Source organism: Loxodonta africana, chromosome 15, assembly GCF_030014295.1.
Source record: "Loxodonta africana isolate mLoxAfr1 chromosome 15, mLoxAfr1.hap2, whole genome shotgun sequence".
Taxonomy (NCBI): domain Eukaryota; kingdom Metazoa; phylum Chordata; class Mammalia; order Proboscidea; family Elephantidae; genus Loxodonta; species Loxodonta africana.
The window spans coordinates 18,323,256-18,342,342 of NC_087356.1; the positions used below are offsets into that span (position 1 = coordinate 18,323,256).

A 19,087-nucleotide genomic window follows, 5' to 3' on the forward strand; every position below is an offset into this window, starting at 1 on the left:
AAGCAATGATGTCACCTTGCGGACTAAGATGTGCCTGACCCAAGCCATGATATTTTCAACTGCCACATATACATGTAAAAGCTAGACAATGAATAAGAAAGACCAAAGAAAAATTGATGCCTTTTAATTACAGTGTTGGCAAAGAATATCGAATATACCATGGACTGGCAGAAGAAGGAACAAGTCTGTCTTGGAAGAAATACAGCCAGGGTGCTCCTTGGAATCAAGGACGGCTGTTCTTTGGATATGCTATCAGAAGGAACAAGTCCCTGGAGAAGGACATCAGGCTTGGTAAAGTGGAGGGTCAGCGAAAGAAAGGAGGAACCTTGATGTGATGGACTGACACAGTGGCTGCAACAATGGGCTCAAACATAACAACCATTGTGAGGGGGTGCAGGACTGGGCAGTGTTTTATTCTGTTGTACATAGGGTTGCTATGAGTCGGAGCCAACTCGATGACACCTAACAACAATGACAAATATATATATGGCAAAAATCCCATTGCCATCAAGTCAATTCCAACTCATAGCTACCCCGTAGCACAGAGTAGAACTGCCCCACAGGGTTTCCAAGACTGTAAATCTTTATGGAAGCAGACTGCCACATCTTTCTCCCATGGAGTGGCTGATGGGTTTGAACTGCCAGCCTTTCGGCTAGCAGCTGAGCTCTTTAAACACTGGGGCACCAGGGCTTCTATATATATATATATATCTCAATAGATAGAGATATGATATATATGTGTATATACATACTATTATACATGTCCATACACAAAACGGATTCCCTGGGTGGTACAGTTAATGTGCTCAGCTGCTAACCAAAAGGTTGGCTGTTCAAGTCTACCCGGGGTGCCACAGAAGAAAGGCCTGGCAATCTACTGCTGAATAATCAGTCATTGAAAACTCTGTGGAGAACAGTTCCGCTCTGACATATATGGGGTTGCCATGGGTTGAAGCTGACTTGATGGCAATTATTTATATTTATATACATATGTATTTGTTTTGGTCGTGTGCTGTGCAGTTGATTCCAACTCATTGCAACGCTGTAGGACAGAGTAGAACTGTACCATAGGGTTAAACCTAGGCTGAGATCTTTACAGGAACATATTGCCAGGTTTTCTCTCCCACGTAGGGGCTGGTGGGTTCTAACTGCCAACTTTTGGTTAGCAGTCAAGCACTTCACTACTGAGGTACAAGGGCTCCCTTATCCCTACCCTCTTCATCCCCCACCCTTCAGATGATGGGGTGACCTACAGATTAGGACCTGAGTCTGTCCTAATGCCAAAGGCTGATCCCATAAGTACATGCCATGGTTTAATCCTTTCTGGGCTGTAGCCAGGTGAGAAGAAAAGGTAAACTCTGGAGGGTCGACCTTCACACACCCAGAGAGAAGGAGGTTGAAGAAAGTAACATTCTTACCAGCAGAGGAAAAAATATGAAGAACGTTCAGATTCTACAAATTCCTAATCTGCCCAGTCATTCCTGTAGCATCCTCTTTAGCTCTGGCTAAAGAATGCGAAAAATGTAAATTTCCTGTTTGAATAAGAAGTCTGTATTTAACTGCAAGTATTGTCACCAAAAAGGCACCTAAATATATGCCTGCAGTGAGGACAGTGGCTGGAACTAAACTGCCTGTCCAGCTCAAGGACCTGGGACATCCAAGGGGCCACCAGGGCTTTGTTCCCAAGAGGGCCTGAAGGAGACAGAGACGTTTCTCCAAGACTCTGGGTTTAGAAGCTCATGCAAAGGAGAAGACAAAAGAAAAGCCTGTCCTTAAACTCCTTTAGGAGATGGAGAATGTACCCTGAGTGGGAGGGGCTGAGTTCAGGGTCCCAAAAAGAGTTTGAGAATCGACTCCTTCCCAACTGATCTGGCTGGGACTGTCTTGGGTTCATTTGGGATAGATCTGAACCGAGCAAGCCTCAGGGAAACCTGCTTCTAAGGGCGCAGGGCTCTCAGAACCCAGGCAGGAACAGCCCAAGCAGCTCCTCCCTGGGGAACATTGGCATCCTGAGAAACCAGGTGGTACCTGAAATCAAGCTACCCTTAGAAACTGAGTCCAGAGGTAAACAACTGAGAAGCTTGCCAACCAGTTGGAGAAGATCCACTTCCTCCGCAGAACGTGGGTTTGGGAATAACAATGCGCTGCTTCATAAGCTGCATTCCAGTTTCGAGAGCCCAGTGACTGTAACCATTCATCTCCACAGACAATTAGTCTCTCAAAGTCCTTTTCAGGCCAGGGAGGCTCTTGTGTCTGCCGCACACCCGCTCTGTGGGAGATTTTTAGCTGACGCTGTACCACAGTGAGGCGGGCTCCAAGACGTGAAAATATAGTCAGACCCACCATTTGAGAAATCAGAGTGCCAATTTCCTAAAGTGCTTAGTCACTTGTAGCCACTGATCTCCTCCTTCGTGATGTGGCCCAGTGTGGGTCTGAGTGAGTCATCTGTTGGGGGAGGAGAAATACAGAGAACAGCAGGGCTTTTTACCAATCTCAGTTTTACTGGCAATGAATTTGGCACCTGGTTGGTGCTTGTTGTACCTCATAATTTCGTAATTTTTTTTTTGGCTTTTTAAAGAAAAAACCCATTGCCGTCGAGTTGATTCTGACTCATAGCAACCCTGTAGGACAGAGTAGAGCTGCTCCATAGGGTTTCTAAGGAGCCGCTTGTGGATTCAAACTGCCCACCTTTTGGTGACTAGCCCAGCTCTTAACCACTGGGCTAGCAGACCTCCTTTTAAAGAAAGAGCCTTGGGAAATAAGAGTTCAGCTGTTTCGACTGAAGATCAGCCGCAGTAGCTTACCCTGCAGTTTTCTCAGCATGAACTCGTTTTCTACACTTGGTGCTACAGATTCTTCCAGCATTCAGCCTGTGGGCGGAATCCCCATTTTCCCTTACTTCCCAGACGCCAGTGGAGGTCGTAGGAGGTACAGAGTGCAAAAGGAGAGGGAAAGACAAGCATTTGGGAAAGCCGCCCACCTACCATGAATCTAGCACAGTTCCAGGTGACGTGGCTCCATCTTGAATTGGGTTTCTTTAGTGTTTTTCTTCTTTCCATTGAGATTAGTTTTTCTTTACCCATTGTGTTCCTAAAAGGATGAAAACTGAAAACTATGAGGATTACATTTTAATTCAGGCCAGTATTAGTCCAACAATTAGGAGCTTAACTGATTTAAAAAAAAAAAAGGAAAAGAAATTCAACTTTCTGGCATGAAAACAATCTTTCGTCCAAAGTTTTCATATGTTGGATAGAGGAGGGCAGGGAAAGCCATTTATGTTCCAAACAAAATATGTTCAAATGTGGTCAAATAGTGAACTATTACCCAGTTCTACATTTCTTTAATTTTCTACGGATTATGGGTACCCTTGTAAATGTCCTTTCCAATCTGGTATTTCTTGTTATAAATACCACCCCGTGGCACACTCATTTTTCTCATTAACTCTTGTTGAGTAATTTGAGACAGAAAACCACTCTTTCCAACACTAGAATCTCCAAAACAACGTTTTAAAGAGCTATTCATGCCCACCAAGAGCCAAGCTAGAATATATGTGATCCATGATTATATGTTTTTTGTTTGTGAATATAAGACATAAAATAGGAATTAATTTGCCTGCTACAAATTGAGGGAAACAAATTAAAATCACCATTTTGTATTGAAGATCTAATTAATTTATCAGCTAGTTTCCTCATCACTTGAACATGTGAAAAACTGCCATTTATACCAATTACTTTATAAGATTTTTGTTATATTTCATAGACTATTTTTATAGTTATCTTAGGCAATAGATTTACAGCTATTTTATGTATTTTGTCACTTATTATTGTTGTTCTTGGAATGTACTACTGATGGTTAAAATGAGCTTTAAATTGTATAGCCGTTTACCTTAAAATTGGACAATATTTCAGTATCTACTTACACCCAGGAATTCAGAACTTTTTATCTCAACATCAGTCTGTGCTCTTTCACGCAATCTAGATTAAGTCCCCAGAATTACTTTTCAGTAGAACAGAACACAAATGTGCCTACTGTCCCTCAATGGACAAAGGTAAAATCACATTGATATGAACAACCTGTGAATATTTAAAATCTGTCTGGTTCAATACTTTCCAATCTCTAGAACACTCATGAATGCAACAAAAACACAGCTTCTTGGAGGAGAAATAATAAAACTGCTAATCTTCTGATCAGAATTTCTGTCTCATTAAGAACTCACGGAACACTTAGGACCTCTTCATTCCTATCATACTTGCTATGTTCTAGACATTAGGGTATTAGGCTACTCTGTGTGCACATTTTTCTATCAGGCAAGCAGGGTAAGGGAGACTGAGTGAAATCCGAAACCAGAATTGCTAGATTCCTGTTATTTGGTTACACAACGCCCAGGTAATTTAAACAGAATCGGTGTTCCACTTTCGGATCTAAGTTAGAACACTCAAGAGAGCTTTGAAGAAAGCCAATTGTGAAGGAAGCCAGTAACTATTACCTTTGCTCTTATTGACAGCTCCTTCAATTCCTATTTTTGGTTCTATGTCTTCTTAGATAAAAGTACAGGTCCCCTAGCTTCTATTTGATCTGTCCCTCAATCTCTTGACTGTGTTGACCACTCTGTAAATAGTACTCCACTTTACAAAGGAAAGATTGGAGGACATGAATTGCATTTGTAGCTCAGAAAGTGCAGTTAAGAGGAGACACAGATTGTATTTCTGTGCAAATGGCCAACTGGGCTGTTCAGGAGCACAGTCAGGTCATGGACAACTTACCGGCTGTTCTATCAGGGACCCCATGGTTAGGATGGCTACCATAGGCAGGTGGGCTGAGCTGCCACCCAGCTTTCCCATTGCCTCCACACCACTGTGGAGTGAAGGCATTCTGGGATCACCCATAACACGCAGGATATGCACATCCCTAGACCACCAGCAAAGCGTACACCAATTTCCTCTGCTAATAAGAAAGAAAAGTTTGGAAAGAGTTTAATATTTCAAACAAAGTACTGAATAATCATCATGGGGAAAAGTCTAACTTATTGAACCTTTTAAAAGTCATTTTATGATCTCATAATTATTTTAAATTATTTTTATTTTACTCGGGGCATTAGAGCCCCTGAAGGTCTTAATTTGGTCTCATATGAAGGAAGCAAAGGGATAAAACTCAAGGAGGAATCAACCAATCTATTGACAGGTCTTTAGTGAGCCCCACGATAGGTGTTGTGGATAATACAAAAGTATATGAACCCTGCTCCCAGGTGGTATACACTCAAGGTTGTACTTTGACTCATGGACTTTTTCTAATTTTCTTGAACTTCAACTTGAACGTACATACAAGTAATTGATGGTCTGGTCCACAGTCAGCCCCTGGCCTTGTTTTGACTGATGATATTGAACTTTTCCGTTGTCTCTTTCCACAGAGGTAGCTGATTTGGTTCCTATATATTCCATCTGGTGAGGGCCACATATACAGTCGCTTTTTATGTTATTGAAAAAGGTATTTGCAATGAAGAAGTTGTTGGTCTTGCAAAATTCCATCATGTGATCTCCGAAGACATTCCTATCACCGAGGCCATATTTTCCAACTACAAATCCTTCCTCTTTGTTTCCAACTTTTGCATTCCAATTACCAGAAATTAACACTGCATCTTGATTACATGTTTGTTCAATTTCAGACTGCAGAAGTTGGTAAAAAATTTCAATTTCTTCATCTTTGGCCTTAGTGGTTGGTGCATAAATTTGAATAATAGTCACATTAACTAGTCTTCCTCGTAGGCATATGGATATTATTATATCACTGATAGCATTGCACTTCAGGATAACAAAAACCCAGTGCCGTCGAATAGATCTTGAAATGTTTTTTTTGACAATGAATGTGATGCCATTCGTCTTCATTTTGTCATCCCTGGCATAGCACACCATAGAATTGTCTGATTCAAGATGGCCAATACCAATCAGTTTCAGCTCACTAATGCTTACCATATTTATTTTCAAGCATCCCATTTCATTTTGATGATTTTCAATTTTTTAAGAGTCATACTTCACACATTCCATGTTTGTAGCTATTTCTTCTCATTTTGACCTTCACTGTAGCAAATGAAGGTCCCAAAAGCTTGACTTCATCCATGTCATTAAGGTCGACTCTACTTTGAGGAAGCAGCTCTTCCCCAGTCTTATTTTGAATGCCTTCCAACGTGAGGGGCTCACCTTCCGGCATTGTTTTATCAGACAATGTTCTGCTGCTACTCATAAGGTTTTCACTGGCCAACTTTTTCAGAAGTAGGCTGCCAGGTCCTTCTTCCTAGTCTGTCTTAGTCTGGAAGCTGTGCTGAAACCTGTCCACCAAGGGTGACCTGCTGGTATTTAAAATGCCAGTGGCAAAGCTTCCAGTACCACAGCAACACCTAAGCCACCACAGTACAACAAAGTGACAGACCCGTGGTAGGTAGCTGTACAGTATGTTTTAAAATCAGAAGCGTGAGTCCTCCTACTTTGTTCTTCTCTTTCCACATTGCTTTACCTATTTGGGGCCTCTTGTCATTCCATGTAAAGTTGAGGATTAGTTTTTTTATTTCTGTAAAGAAGGCTATTAGAATTTTGATCAGGATTGCATTGAATCTACAGATCGTTTTGGGTAGTACTGACATCTTAACAATATTGTCTTTCGATCCATGAACGTGGTACATCTTTCCATTTATTTAAGTCTTTAATCTCTTTCAGCAGTTTTATAGTTTTTATTGTGTAAGTTTCCTTAATCACTTTGATTGTCACGTAAGAAATGAGATTGCATCAAGGACATTGATTTTCTTAGAAATCTCTGATGCCATCTTGCCATCTCAATGTTGGCAATCTCTTTTTGAAGCAATAGCTTCCTGTAGTTTATTTCAGCATTTTAGATAATGCCATTCATTATCCAGAGGTTGTAGGACCCATGTTGTAGATGGTGGAAAAATTAATTTAATATTGTACAGAGGCAGTGACCAATGCCTCGTAGCATTGTCAATGAACAAAAGAATGTTTCAATTTTGTTTTTCATGCTGTTAAGTTTACTTAAAAACTCTTCTTAAATTGCTCCCATCATCCAAGCCTTTTTTTTTAATCCCATTTCCATTCTACTGAAAACTGATTAACTTCAATATTCTTAAAGCACTGTGGTTTTTTGCTCTTTCAAATTATCCATGGTTTCTCAAATGTCCCATCTGCAAACATAGTCAAGAGGCCAGTAAGCTGCTCTTTTGAAAACCAACCCCATGAGCATTTTTCCTCCTTCATTTTCAGGGCACTAGTAGGCACTGGGAGTAGTCATTGCCCTGTAAAATAGGGCAGTCTTATTGGCATTTGCAGTGTCTTTAGGATCATATCCCCTTATGATCTCTTTTAATTTTGTGAACCAGTTTTGAACAACATCTTTGTCAACCTCATTTGACTCCCCACAAGCTACATTGCGATGATTCCATGTTTTTTTTCTTTTTTATGTGCAGGATAGGTCCTAAAATAGGAACATTTTTGGCAGAGGCTTGAAGAAACCCCTCCAAAACATATTTGTTGATTTCTGCTTAATTCCTTACTCTTCCCGTCTTGATGTTTACGTCGGTGCTGCTCGTGTATTTTTTAAATTATTTTATCCCTTTCTTTCATAATAGACTAGATTTGGGTCTTACCTCACTTCAACTTAATCACAGCTTTTTTGATGATCTTTTTCCCCTCAGTTATCCTTTTGATAACATCAAACTTTTCTTTCAGAGATAAATTTCTCACTCTCTTGTCCATGGCTGTGAAGTAATAGACATGTTAAAAAAAGGAAATAAGTTCTTACAAAAATGAAGGAATTTATGATCTTATTTTCTTGAAAGCATCAATATTTCAAACAAAAAGAAAAAATGAAAACCATCAACATCATTATATGGTAAAGTGAGCACACTTCAGTAAAATACTTAGAAAGAAAAGCATGAGAATGTTTTTGCCTTTGTACACACATTGAACCTGTTAAATGAGGATGCTTCTCTATTTTTTGAGCAAAACAAGAAATTTTGAATGAACAAATAAAAGAATGAACTTTGAAAATTGTAATAATATATCAAAATTTCAAATAGCTAAAGCAAAAACTTAAAATTAAAGACAGGAAGAGTAAAATCTCTCAAAACAAAGGAATAATGTGTAACTTTGCTAGATTTTATTGAAAATAAAGGAATTTATTAGTGTCTTTTACCTTCTTCCAAACTTATGGACGTTATTCTTCACTGGAAAAATTTTACAGGCAGGAAAACTGTAAAGAATGTGAAGAATAAGCATACTCAGAGAACAATAGCGATCCAACGTATGCACTCACACACAGTATCAACACAAAAGGAAGTGGAAGACTGAGCCTTCATCCCAGATCTTGTACTTCTCGGAACTATTTCTGGCTTTCACACCAGCATTTCCTCATATTTGAGCTGCAATACTAACAATTTTCTGATTCTCTGTCTTGCAGGTTCTGGCTTTCAGAGAATGTTTATCAGGCTTAAGTCATCATTTTAGTAGACAGTATTTGAATTTTCCTTCTCCAACAAGTTTCCACCTTACACAGGTTCTGGCCTTCGCAAGTTTTACTGTAGTTCCTTGTTTAGATTTTTCCTTCGAAGCACTTAATCTTCGAAATTAAAGATGAGGTTTGCTTGTTCACAGAGATGGCTTTATTTTTCTGTAATGACATCTTTTAGGCTGTAAATGTTAGGGAGTGAAGACAGGGATAAAAGTCCCCAGAACTGTGTGCATAGGAACTGCAACACACAGAGGCCAGTAGAAGAGGAGAAGCTGGGGTAGGAAGAAAGCAGGGAGCCACAGGGACACAAGAGGGAAACACTTCAGGGCATGTCAGCTGTGTTAAGCTCTGTTGAGAAGTGAAGTATGTAAAGACTGAAGTGTCTGTTGGATTTTCAACATGGCGGCATGGGGGACTTTGTAAGAGCAGTTTGACTGGAGCAGTAGGTGTAGAAAGCAAGTTACAATGAATAAAGGAATGAATGGATGATAGGGAGGGGAGATACTGTGTGAAGACAATTGTTTCAAGAAGTTCTACCATTAGAGGAGAGAAAACTGGGGCTAGAAGGGTACATGGGGTTAAAGGAGGATATTTCAGAGCCGTGTGGTACTGAAGTGTATAGACAGGAATGATTGATTGAAAGGGCGGGGTGGAGTGAAATAATAGGAAAAGGAATCAGAGATGAGAAAGAAAGAAGAAAGGGGAGCCAGTTATAGAAAGCGGTGACATAGAGAATGCAGTAAAGGCTTTGTAGTCCACCCCGGAGCAGCTCCCAGCCACACCCAGCTCAAGAAGAGCCAGGAGGTTTCTTTGCAGTCACAAGGCAGAGAAGATATGTCAGGGCTGCTCGTGGAGGGGGAAGCCATCACTCTCACTAAGTGCTTAGTCAGTCAGTCAACAGCCAGGCCCTGGCCAGCCACTTATTGGAAGCAGAGTAGCTTGTCTTCTGGCAGGCGGTGTTGACGAGGAAGGATGGTGTGCGTGAGCGCCTGGCAGTGAGGACAGCCTGCACTGACTTCTCAGCGGAGCACATTCAGCGGGAACCTGCAAGGAAAGGGCTAAGAGAGGCCACCCCCGCTTCCTTGGTGTTTCTCTCGCCTACTGTGTTGTCTGCAACCAAGGCAGTGGGGTGCAATTTAAACTCATCTCTCTTACCACCTCTCAGTCCTGTTTCTCCACTATGACTGCCCCTGAAGCAGTTGGGAGAACCTGCCTTGGGGGAAGATGCCTTGGAGAAGCAGACCACACAGCTCCTGCGGCCAGGAAGGAGGCCAGGGAAGTGCTGGGGCTGCAGGCCTCTTCAGCTGGAGGGCTGCCTGCTGACCTCACCTCCCTTGGGGCCAGGAGGGTGGCAGGGGGACAGCCAGCAGCTGCGGGGGAGACCCAGGCTGGCTGAGCCACAGAATCATGTAGAAAAGCAGTTTCGGGGTCCTGGGACGACCAGAGCCGCCGAGAGGGCGGCTGATACATTTTCCTATGAACACACACATACACGCACACAAATGATTATTCAGTGTCTTCACTGAAACTTTATGGGTTTTTTTTGTTTTTCTTTTCTCCTCCTAGAACTCCCCTCTTCCCGCACCCTTAGGTGGTTTAGTGCTTTGCAAACTTTAATGGGCAACAGAATCACTTGGGGGTCGTGTTCAAATGCAAATTCAGACTCAGTAGGGCTGGGGTAGGAACCCTGGTGGTGCAGTGGTTAAGCGCTCAGCTGCTAACCTGAAAGTCTTCGGTTGGAACCCACCAGTGGGAAAAAGATGTGACAGTCTGCTTCCATAGAGATTACAGCCTTGGAAGCCCTGTGGGGCAGTTCTACTGTCCCATAGGGTCTCTATGAGTTGGAATCGACTCCATGGCAATGTGTTTGCGTTTTTTTTTTTTTTTTTTGCTTGTTAGTTTGTTTTAGGGCTGGGGTGGCCCAAGAGTCTGCATTTCTAACAAACTCCTGGTGAAGCTGATGCTGCTGGTCTTCTGACCACACTGAGTAAGAAGGCCTCAGAGAACCTGATGGAGGTTAAGACCGCTCTTCCCTGAAAAATACACATGAGCTTGTGCTCACCAACCCTTCATACCATGTGGGAGTCACATGTCCGCAGGAGGCCATTCCCTTGTGGTCTGTAACCCCAGATAGAAACCCTTCTCTACATGCCAAAATGTTGACCTACCTTGTCTGCATGGCCCCCACCTCTCCCACCCTACCTGATCCCACCCCACCCCGGAGGTCCTCAGACTTCAGAGAATATCAGAATCATCCGGTACGCTGGTTAAAAATGCGGACTCCTCATCCCCTTTCTCATTACCAGAGAGTCTCATTCAATAGGCCTGGGGCAGGGTTCACAAATAACACATTTTTGTCAAGTTCCCTGGAGCCCTGGTGGCATAATGGTTAAGTGTTTGGCTGTTAACCAAAAGATCGGCAGTTCAAACCTACCAGCTGCTCCTCGGAAACCCTATGGGGCAGTTCTACTCCGTCCTATAGAGTCATTATGTTCAGTGAATGCACCTGGGTCAGAATTACCTGGGGACTTGATAAAGCCAAAAAAAAAAAAACCAAACCCATTGCCATTGAGTCAATTCCAACTCATAGGGACCCTATGAACTGCCAACCTTTTGGTTAGCAGCCAAACTCTTAACCACTATGCCACCAGGGTTTCCGAACACATCTGAGAAACACTAAATGGAAACACTAATTAGGTTTTTGGTTTCAAAATCTGAAAATCTGAAGACTTGAAAGAATGCAACTATGATGGAGAAGAGCCAGGTGCTGAGGTTGATATGTTTGGTCAGGAGACCCTACCAAGCTTTCTCTCAAACCGCCCCAGCGCATGATTACTTTGACCACATACTCGATTGTTCCTATCTTTCAGCATACCTGTTGCTGCTCCCCATGGAGTGGTGAGTCATTTTTTCAGCATCGGCAGTGAATTTGAACAGGCAGATTGGACCTTCCTTGGGATGAAGGACACTTCCCTTTGAGCTTCTCTGAGGACTCTCAGGTTTCAGACACCTCCAAGTGGAACATCCATAAGGCAAACAAACCTTTCTCCCGCTTATGTAGCAGACAGGAATCTTACTCCACTGTCCAGGGTATGTGAGAAATGTCGCATTCATTTGCTTATTTACATCTGATTTTAAGTCTCCGGCCCACTGGGCTGACGGGATATTTGAGCTCAGTCATTCTTGGGGATCTTGATACCTCCAGGGTGGTGTGAAAACTTCAAGCAGTGTTCAGAAGGATGTGTGAATGTGCTTCAGGCCTGAGTTAAAGTGCTGGGGCCCCACTTGGGTGTTTTGTATGGGACATGAAGAGGTTTTGTGTCCTTATTCCCCTTTTCCTCCCTAAGGCAACCTCTGGTCTTTACTCTGCCTCTCCAAAGGATACCGCCCCGCCACCCACTAGGGAAGGAAAACAGGACACAAAAGCTCTTCCTGTCCCAGGTAAGACACCCAAGTGCAGCCTCAGCACCTTAGCCTGTCCCTAAAGCACAGTCACAGATCCTTCTGAACACTGCTTAAGAACTCACAAAAACAGAGAACAGATGGGAAGTAACAACCCAGAATATGGAGGAAACTCATCCTTGATCATAAGATGCTAGGCCCTCGTTCCACTGCCAAAATCTGCCCCTTTGCTACTGCTTGCTGTCCTCCCAAAGCCCAGCTTAGTCACAAGCTGGAGAGAGAAAAGAGTTGAATATACTGGGCAAATCACAACTGTGGCTGCAGTTAAAGGGGGGCAGCTAGGCGGACGCATCTGTGGGGAGAACTCCCCACACCTTGTGTTATTCACTTCCCACCACCCACCTTGTATTGTGCTGGCTTGTGTGCTGCTATGGTGCTGGAACTGGTGTTTCAAATGCCAGCAGGGTCACCCTGGTAGACAGGTTTCCACAGAGCTTACAGACTAAGACAGACTAAGAAGAAAGGCCTGGCAATCTATTTTCAAAAAATAGCCAACGAAAACCCTACGGATCATAGCAGAGTATCATCCAACACAGTGCTGGAATATGAGCCCCTAGGTTGGAAAGCACTCAAAATACACAGTGGCTGCAACAATGAACTTGAGCAGACCAACGATCACGAAGGTGGTGCAGGACAGGGCAATGTTTCATTTTATTGCACATGGAGTCACCCTGAATCAGAGCCAACTCCATGGCAACAAGCAACAACAAGTTAACTTCTGCTTCCCCCGGTCTTGCTCCACACACTTTAGCCACAAAGAGAAGACCTTCTCATGTGAGCAGTTAGTGTTTGCTTCCTTAGTTCTTCTTGGGCTGCAGCTTCGAGTCTCTGCAGCTGTGCTTCTCTGCTTCCCTGCTCTGTCTGCTTCTTCTCTTTGTTTTGCATGAAACTCATGGCGAAGTCAGGCCTTAGGCAGGAGTCAATGTCACCTCTGGCACAGATCCTGAGTGGGAGATCAGAGAGACCGTGAGAAAAACGTCAAGCCTCGGCTCTGACCGGATGTGTCCAGAGAAGGGAGGAAGGTGGGCCACGCAGAGGAGACACTGTTGTTCAGCCCCTGTCTTTTGATTGGAAGCCAACGTTACACTCTGAGGTTAGGGAAGCGAGTTAACCCCCAAACCTCTGGAGCACTCAGCTGGCCAGATTCCGCAGTGGATGCTCCATCAGAAATTATTGTTCTGTCCCTCTGAAATTACGGTTCTCAAACTTTACCAGAAGTACCTGCAGGGCTCTTTAAAACAGAACCCTGGCCCAGGGTCTCTGATTCAACAGGTTTGTAATGGGGCCTGTGAATTTCCATTTCTAGCAGGTGCCCAGGTGGTACTGGTGCTGCCAGTCCAGGGAACACACCACACCTTGAGAACAACACTTCCCAAACTTTGATGTATTCAAAACTCACCCGGGATCTTGTTAAAATGCAGACATGGGGTTAAAACATAGGTAGAGATGAAGGGGTCGGAGATTCTGCGTTTCTAACAAGTTCCCAGGTGATGCTGATGCTGCTGGTCCACAGACCACACGTTGAGTACCAAGTCTTCACAGTAGCGGTTCTCAGCCCAGGCTGTACATTAGAAAAATCTGGAGGAGCTCTGAAAAGCCCTCATGTACCGACCACACTCGACCAATTAAACTAGAATTTCTGGGAGTGAGGCCCAGGCATCAATATTTTTTAAAGCTCCCCTGGCAAAGCCAATGTACAGCCAAGATGAAAGACTATTGCCTTAGAACAATGGTTCCACTCTAGCCGCATATTTTAAACACATGGGATGCTTTTGTAAAATACGTATTCCTGGGGCACATACCAAATAACCTCCTAACTGATGCCCCCATTTGTTATCCACATTCACACCATGTCACACACACACATACACACACTCACACACCCCTCTTTAAAGCCTTCAATGCCTTCCCATTGCCTTTTGAATAAAAGCAAAAATCAGAATTTCTGGAGGTGGAACCCAGGGCTTTTGTGTCTTCAGAAAACCCCTCGTGAGTCCAATCTGCAGCCAGGCTTGAGAAGCACTGCTCTAGAAGGTCTCTTAATGGCATTCTACCTCTTCTTCAGTCTTAGTCCTTTAAACGTGGCCCACCCACCCAGCCATGCAGAAAACTGCCCTGGGCAGTGGCCTCCTGTCTAGCATTGGCACTGACCCCTCCCACTTGCTTGCTCAACCCGCCATTCCCCACTTTCACCCCCATCATTGTTTGATCCCCTGCATTTGTTCTTTGACTCCCAGAGCTGCCTCGGGGCTCCTCCACGTACTCCAGGTTCTGACCTGACGCACATTCTCCACATACCCTGACTTGATCCTTGGCTCTGCACACTCCCTTGCTCAGCTTAAGCTCCCCGCAACTACCTCCTACTGGCTGCCTGCTCAACCTCCCATCCTGCCCTTCGTCCCTGCTGCTAGCCTCCAGGTCAAGGTGCTCCACACGGGTGCCATGTGAGCCAAAGCAGACATGGTCACTGCCCTTTCAGCACTTACATTCTGGTGTGATCAAATTGCTACAGTGTTACCTGCTGGGAAGGAGAGGGACATGGTACGTAGTAGCTATCGGGGGAAGCCATGCCCAATCAGTGATATTTAGGAGCTAAGGCAGCAGTGGGAGTTACCTAGGTGAAAACCAAAAAACCCATTGCCATCAAGTCAGACTCATAGTGACACTATAGGACAGCGTAAAACTGCCCAGTAGGGTTTCCAAGGCTATAATCTTTACAGAAGCAGATTGCCACATCTTCTTCCCCTGGAGCAGCTGGTGGGTTCAAACCACTGACCTCTTGGGTTAGCAGCCAAGCACCAGGACTGTGCCACCAGGACTTCTGTTGCATAGGTGAAGAGTGGAGGAGAGAGAGGAGGAAGGGATGGCTTACGCAAAGCTTGGCTCTGGGAGGGAGTGAGGCACATGGTTGAGGGAGGGGGACTGAAGGCCTGGGTGGCTCTACAGAGGGAAAGGGGGGTGTGAGATGGTGTTAGATCTTATATCACTTATACGGCACCCACTCCCTGACCAAGGTTCAGAACAAAACAGTCACCTATCCTGGGTGACAGTCACTTGTCAACCAGCTCTGGTGGGCCCCACTTTGCACATTTGAGCAGGTTATGCAGAATAGGATTTTTCTCTTCTCCCTTTCTACCCCTTTTCCTGGAGCCTCTCCATGATTTCCTAGGGAAAGGGGCACTTATGCTTCCTATTAGAGGAAGAGATAAGTACCAGGGTTTAATTTAGTTGGCCAGGCACAAGCTTGGCATCTTTGAAACAGTCCTTTGTATTAGAATCAAGATGGGAGTCTCCGAATGGACACACCATCCACAGGGACTGGAAGGACCTCCTCTACTCCACTCAATTACCTCTTGAGACCTCTACAGCTGGAGTGATTCCTTCTGTCTCAGCTATTGGAGGCCAGCCCCATCTCATCATCACTAGGGAATGGCACCAACAACAGACCCTTCCTTTGGACCCTGGTTCGCAATGACGTGCTCTGGGAGGAGGTAGATCACTGCAGTGAAGGAGAAGACACTGTCCCAAGGGACACCGTGATTCAGCAGAGAACTCCAGAGCTTCTGACCTCTGAGGTGTGCTCTCAAGGGACATGGGTGTGTCCTTGAGTGCCAAAGAGATTGTCCCAAGGGATGCCGTGATTCAGCAGAGAACTCCAGAGCTTCTGACCTATGGAGTGTTCTTCCAGGGGATGCAGATAGGTCCTTAAGTGCCAAGAATGGATGGGAAACAGCCTCTGCACTAAGTGAGAACAGCCTAAGCCAAGGGTGGGAAGATTCCAAACAACTGTAATCAAAGATAGGAAACAGTGATGTGTCAACAACAACAACAAAAAGGCTATAAATATCATGCTCAATATTCAAACTTGTACTTAGTTAAATGCTGTCTTCTATCATTTATGTTTATTAAACACATTGTCATCAGGTCAATTCTGAATCATAGTGATCCTATAGGGCAGAGCAGAACTGCCCGCATCAGGTTTCCAAGGCTGTAATCCTCACGGAAGCAGATTGTGGCATCTTTCTCCTGTGGAACAGCTGGTGAGTTCGAACTGCTGACATTTTGGTTAGTAGGCATGGACTTAACCACTGCACATGTGTCAAAATCTTGTCTTCCTAGCTTGACTATAAGCTCTTTGAAGAGAGGGACCATACATTGCTCAACTTCATTCAACCGCAACATTAAATACTTCTTCCTACACCTGTAGCACATAACCCATGGCTGGATATGGAGTTGATATTTGCATTACATTGAATTCCATCTAGCAAGGCAGCTATTCATAATAAACGAAGTCAGGTGGTCTGAAGCAGGACAGATCACCCAATAAGCAAGGTACACATTGGTTTACTTGTGCTTACTTGCTAATCTATAGTGAACAATTTCACATAGGTTTCAAAGATGTGGTGAAACCCACGTGAAAGTGTTCACTACAGATTATTAAGTAAACACAAGTAAGCCCGTGCATACCTTGCTTAATATAAGCCCATGTGCACCTTGCTTACTGGTTAATCCACTCCTGGTCCCAGGGAAGGAAAGCAAGGCAGCCCAGAAGTAGCCCCGCCCTGAAGAAGATGAACTGATGTCCAAGGCTTTGGCTAAGCAGCCCGGTGTAGCAGACACGTCTTTGCTTGGGAGGCAGGACACTTCAGACTTCAGGTTTACATCAAGCTCTGCAATAAAGAAGCTATGAGATTTGGGCAAGCCGCCTAATCTTTCCAAAGCCTCAGCTTCTTCATTTGTCAAATGAGGAGGTTGGAACTTTGATCATCTCTACAGTTTCTTTCTGTTCTAAAAATTGCATGGGTCTGTGAAGTCTGGGCAGTTCGAGATTTTTTCCATATTTTATAACTTTTACCATGTCTCTTCCAAACGGAGGTGTCAGCCTGAGGGAGGCACATTTACTTTTTTTCATTCAGTATTGCTTCACCTCCCATAACCCCGCTTAACAGACTCTGTAGCCCTGTACACATAGCCCATCCTGAAGAGGTGAGCCTAGGTAGCCGTATTTGTACCAAGTAATCTTGCTCTCCTGGCTGCAACTGATTGGATCAATGATGGACAGCTAACTTAAGGTGGACCAATTAGATTCTCTTGAAAATTTAAACTAATAACCCTTAGCTTTGGGATTCAGGCAGGGCTGACCCTAATCTAGTCTTTGTTGTTGTTAGTTGTCATCAAATTGATTCCAACTCATGACTATCCCAAGTGTGCAGAGGAGAGCTGCACTCCCTAGGATTTTCAAGGCTGTGACCTTTTGGAAGCACATCACCAGCCCTCACTTCCAACGTGCCTCTGGGTGGGTTTGAACTGCCAACCTTTCAGTTAGTAGTTCAGTGCTTAACTATTTGTGCCACAGACCTGGCCGATCTATGCACTACATTTCCTTGGCCAAAGTGATTGGTCAAGTGTAAGCACATGACCCAAATTAGGCCAACCAGAGCCCTCCCCAGAATTTAGCCAAAACTATTGAGGAAAAAAAAGTTCTCTTTTCCTCTGGGATTTTAAATTGTAAAGAGGAGCAACGTAAGTCTAGAGCTGTTGATCAGCATGTTCCTATCCCATTCCCTGTGTTCAAAGGCAATATAAAGAAAAGCAGATAGAGAGACAGTGAGAGAGAAAGAGAGAGATGTGGTATTATTTAAGTATCAAAATCCACATGTGTCTAAAGCTAGATAACTCTAGAATTTTCAATTATGGGATTGAATGATGGGGGGGGGGGTTGTTCATGCTAGTTTGCATTGGGCGTGCCTCCTCACAGATAGTCTTGACGAACCCGGTCATGTGGAGTTGAGGCTGATGTTGGGACCAAGGCAAGTCAGAGCCTCATGCAAGCCCAAGTTTTGGGAGAGCCAAAAACAAGAGCCTTGTAGAGAAAGTCAACCTGCAGCAAAGAGAATGGAGAAGACAAGAGAGCAAAGAAGTGAGGATAGATGTCATGGTTTCAGAGAGAGAGAGGAAAAAAGAAAAGAAGGGAAGGGAAGAAGGGGGAAGGGAAATAACACCTCTACTTTGTAAACTGGCAACCAGGAGCTCTCCCTCTTTCCTTAAATTTTCCTTTTTTTTTCTTTGCATTCCTCTAAGTGCCTTTCTATACATTGCAACTGAGACGTCCTCAACAAAGACAAAAAGGAAATCAGAGCTTTGGAGATGACCACAATGCCACAAAGCCCAGAGGTAGAAATCATACAGTGCATGGAGCAGGCTTTGCCTCTTTATTTTTTATTTAAAGAACTTGGTTTCCATAAAGGTACTTTTAGTCCAAGAATTTCAGAGTGGCGAACAAGTTCTGATGAAGAGATGCTCCAAGCCCGGGACTTTGTGTTCCACTCCGAATTGCTGCTGACCTGAAGAAAGTTTTGATAATTTGAAGTTACAGTGTAAATTAATAACCAAGGTAGAAGTTATCCAGGACTCATGTCTTTCAATCTTCACAACCTCTTATTAAAGACATGCCTTCAAGTGATTCTTATGCTATGAAATAACTTTCTTTCATGTAGTCATCTATCCATCCGTTGGTTCTAGAAATATTTATTTAGCACGTACTAAGTTTTTTTTTTTTTAGGTTTTTTTTTTTTTAAGTATAGGGTTCTGGTGGCACAGTGGTTAAGAGTTTGACTGCTAACCAAAGGTTGGCAGTTTGAATCCACCAGCTGTTCCTTAGAAACCCTATGGGGTCTCTATGAGTCAGAATCGACTTGACAACATGCAGCAAGAAGTACCAGGCACTGGAGATACCAAGACAAATGAGACATACTGTTTTTCCTCAAAGGGAGTTAAGTACTTTCCATTCATAGCACTTTTGAAAGCTTGTAATTATATATATTTGTAGGCTTCTTTGTTAAACTCGCTCCACCACTATGTCAACTTTAAAAGGGCAGGAACCACGTCTTTCTTATTCTCTGTTGTATCGTAGCATCTGGCAGGGTTCCTGGCAAACAATAGGCATTTAATGCGTATTTGGTGAATAAATGATGAATGAAGGGCTTTCAATCTATTCAAGACTTATAGTTGTCTTTCTTCTCTTTTTCCTTAACCCATGCTATACCCTACCACATTTAACGAAACCCAACGAAACCCATTGCCATCAAGTTGATTCCAACTCATAGCGACTGTA

General features: G+C 43.7%; 1 long non-coding RNA gene across 3 annotated transcripts in view; it reads left to right on the plus strand.

Annotated features, from left to right (window-relative positions):
* LOC135227770 (uncharacterized) overlaps positions 1-18,507 on the plus strand; it is a 98,319-nt gene extending 79,812 nt beyond the window's left edge. The window contains exons 4-5 of one of the 3 annotated variants that reach the window (XR_010317918.1): positions 11,382-11,601; positions 11,859-18,507. This is a non-coding gene — a long non-coding RNA (uncharacterized LOC135227770). Of the gene's footprint in view, positions 1-11,381 lie in introns of all 3 variants that reach the window. The other 2 variants (XR_010317919.1, XR_010317917.1) reach the window with 2 other exon arrangements.
* Positions 18,508-19,087: the final 580 nt, after the last annotated feature.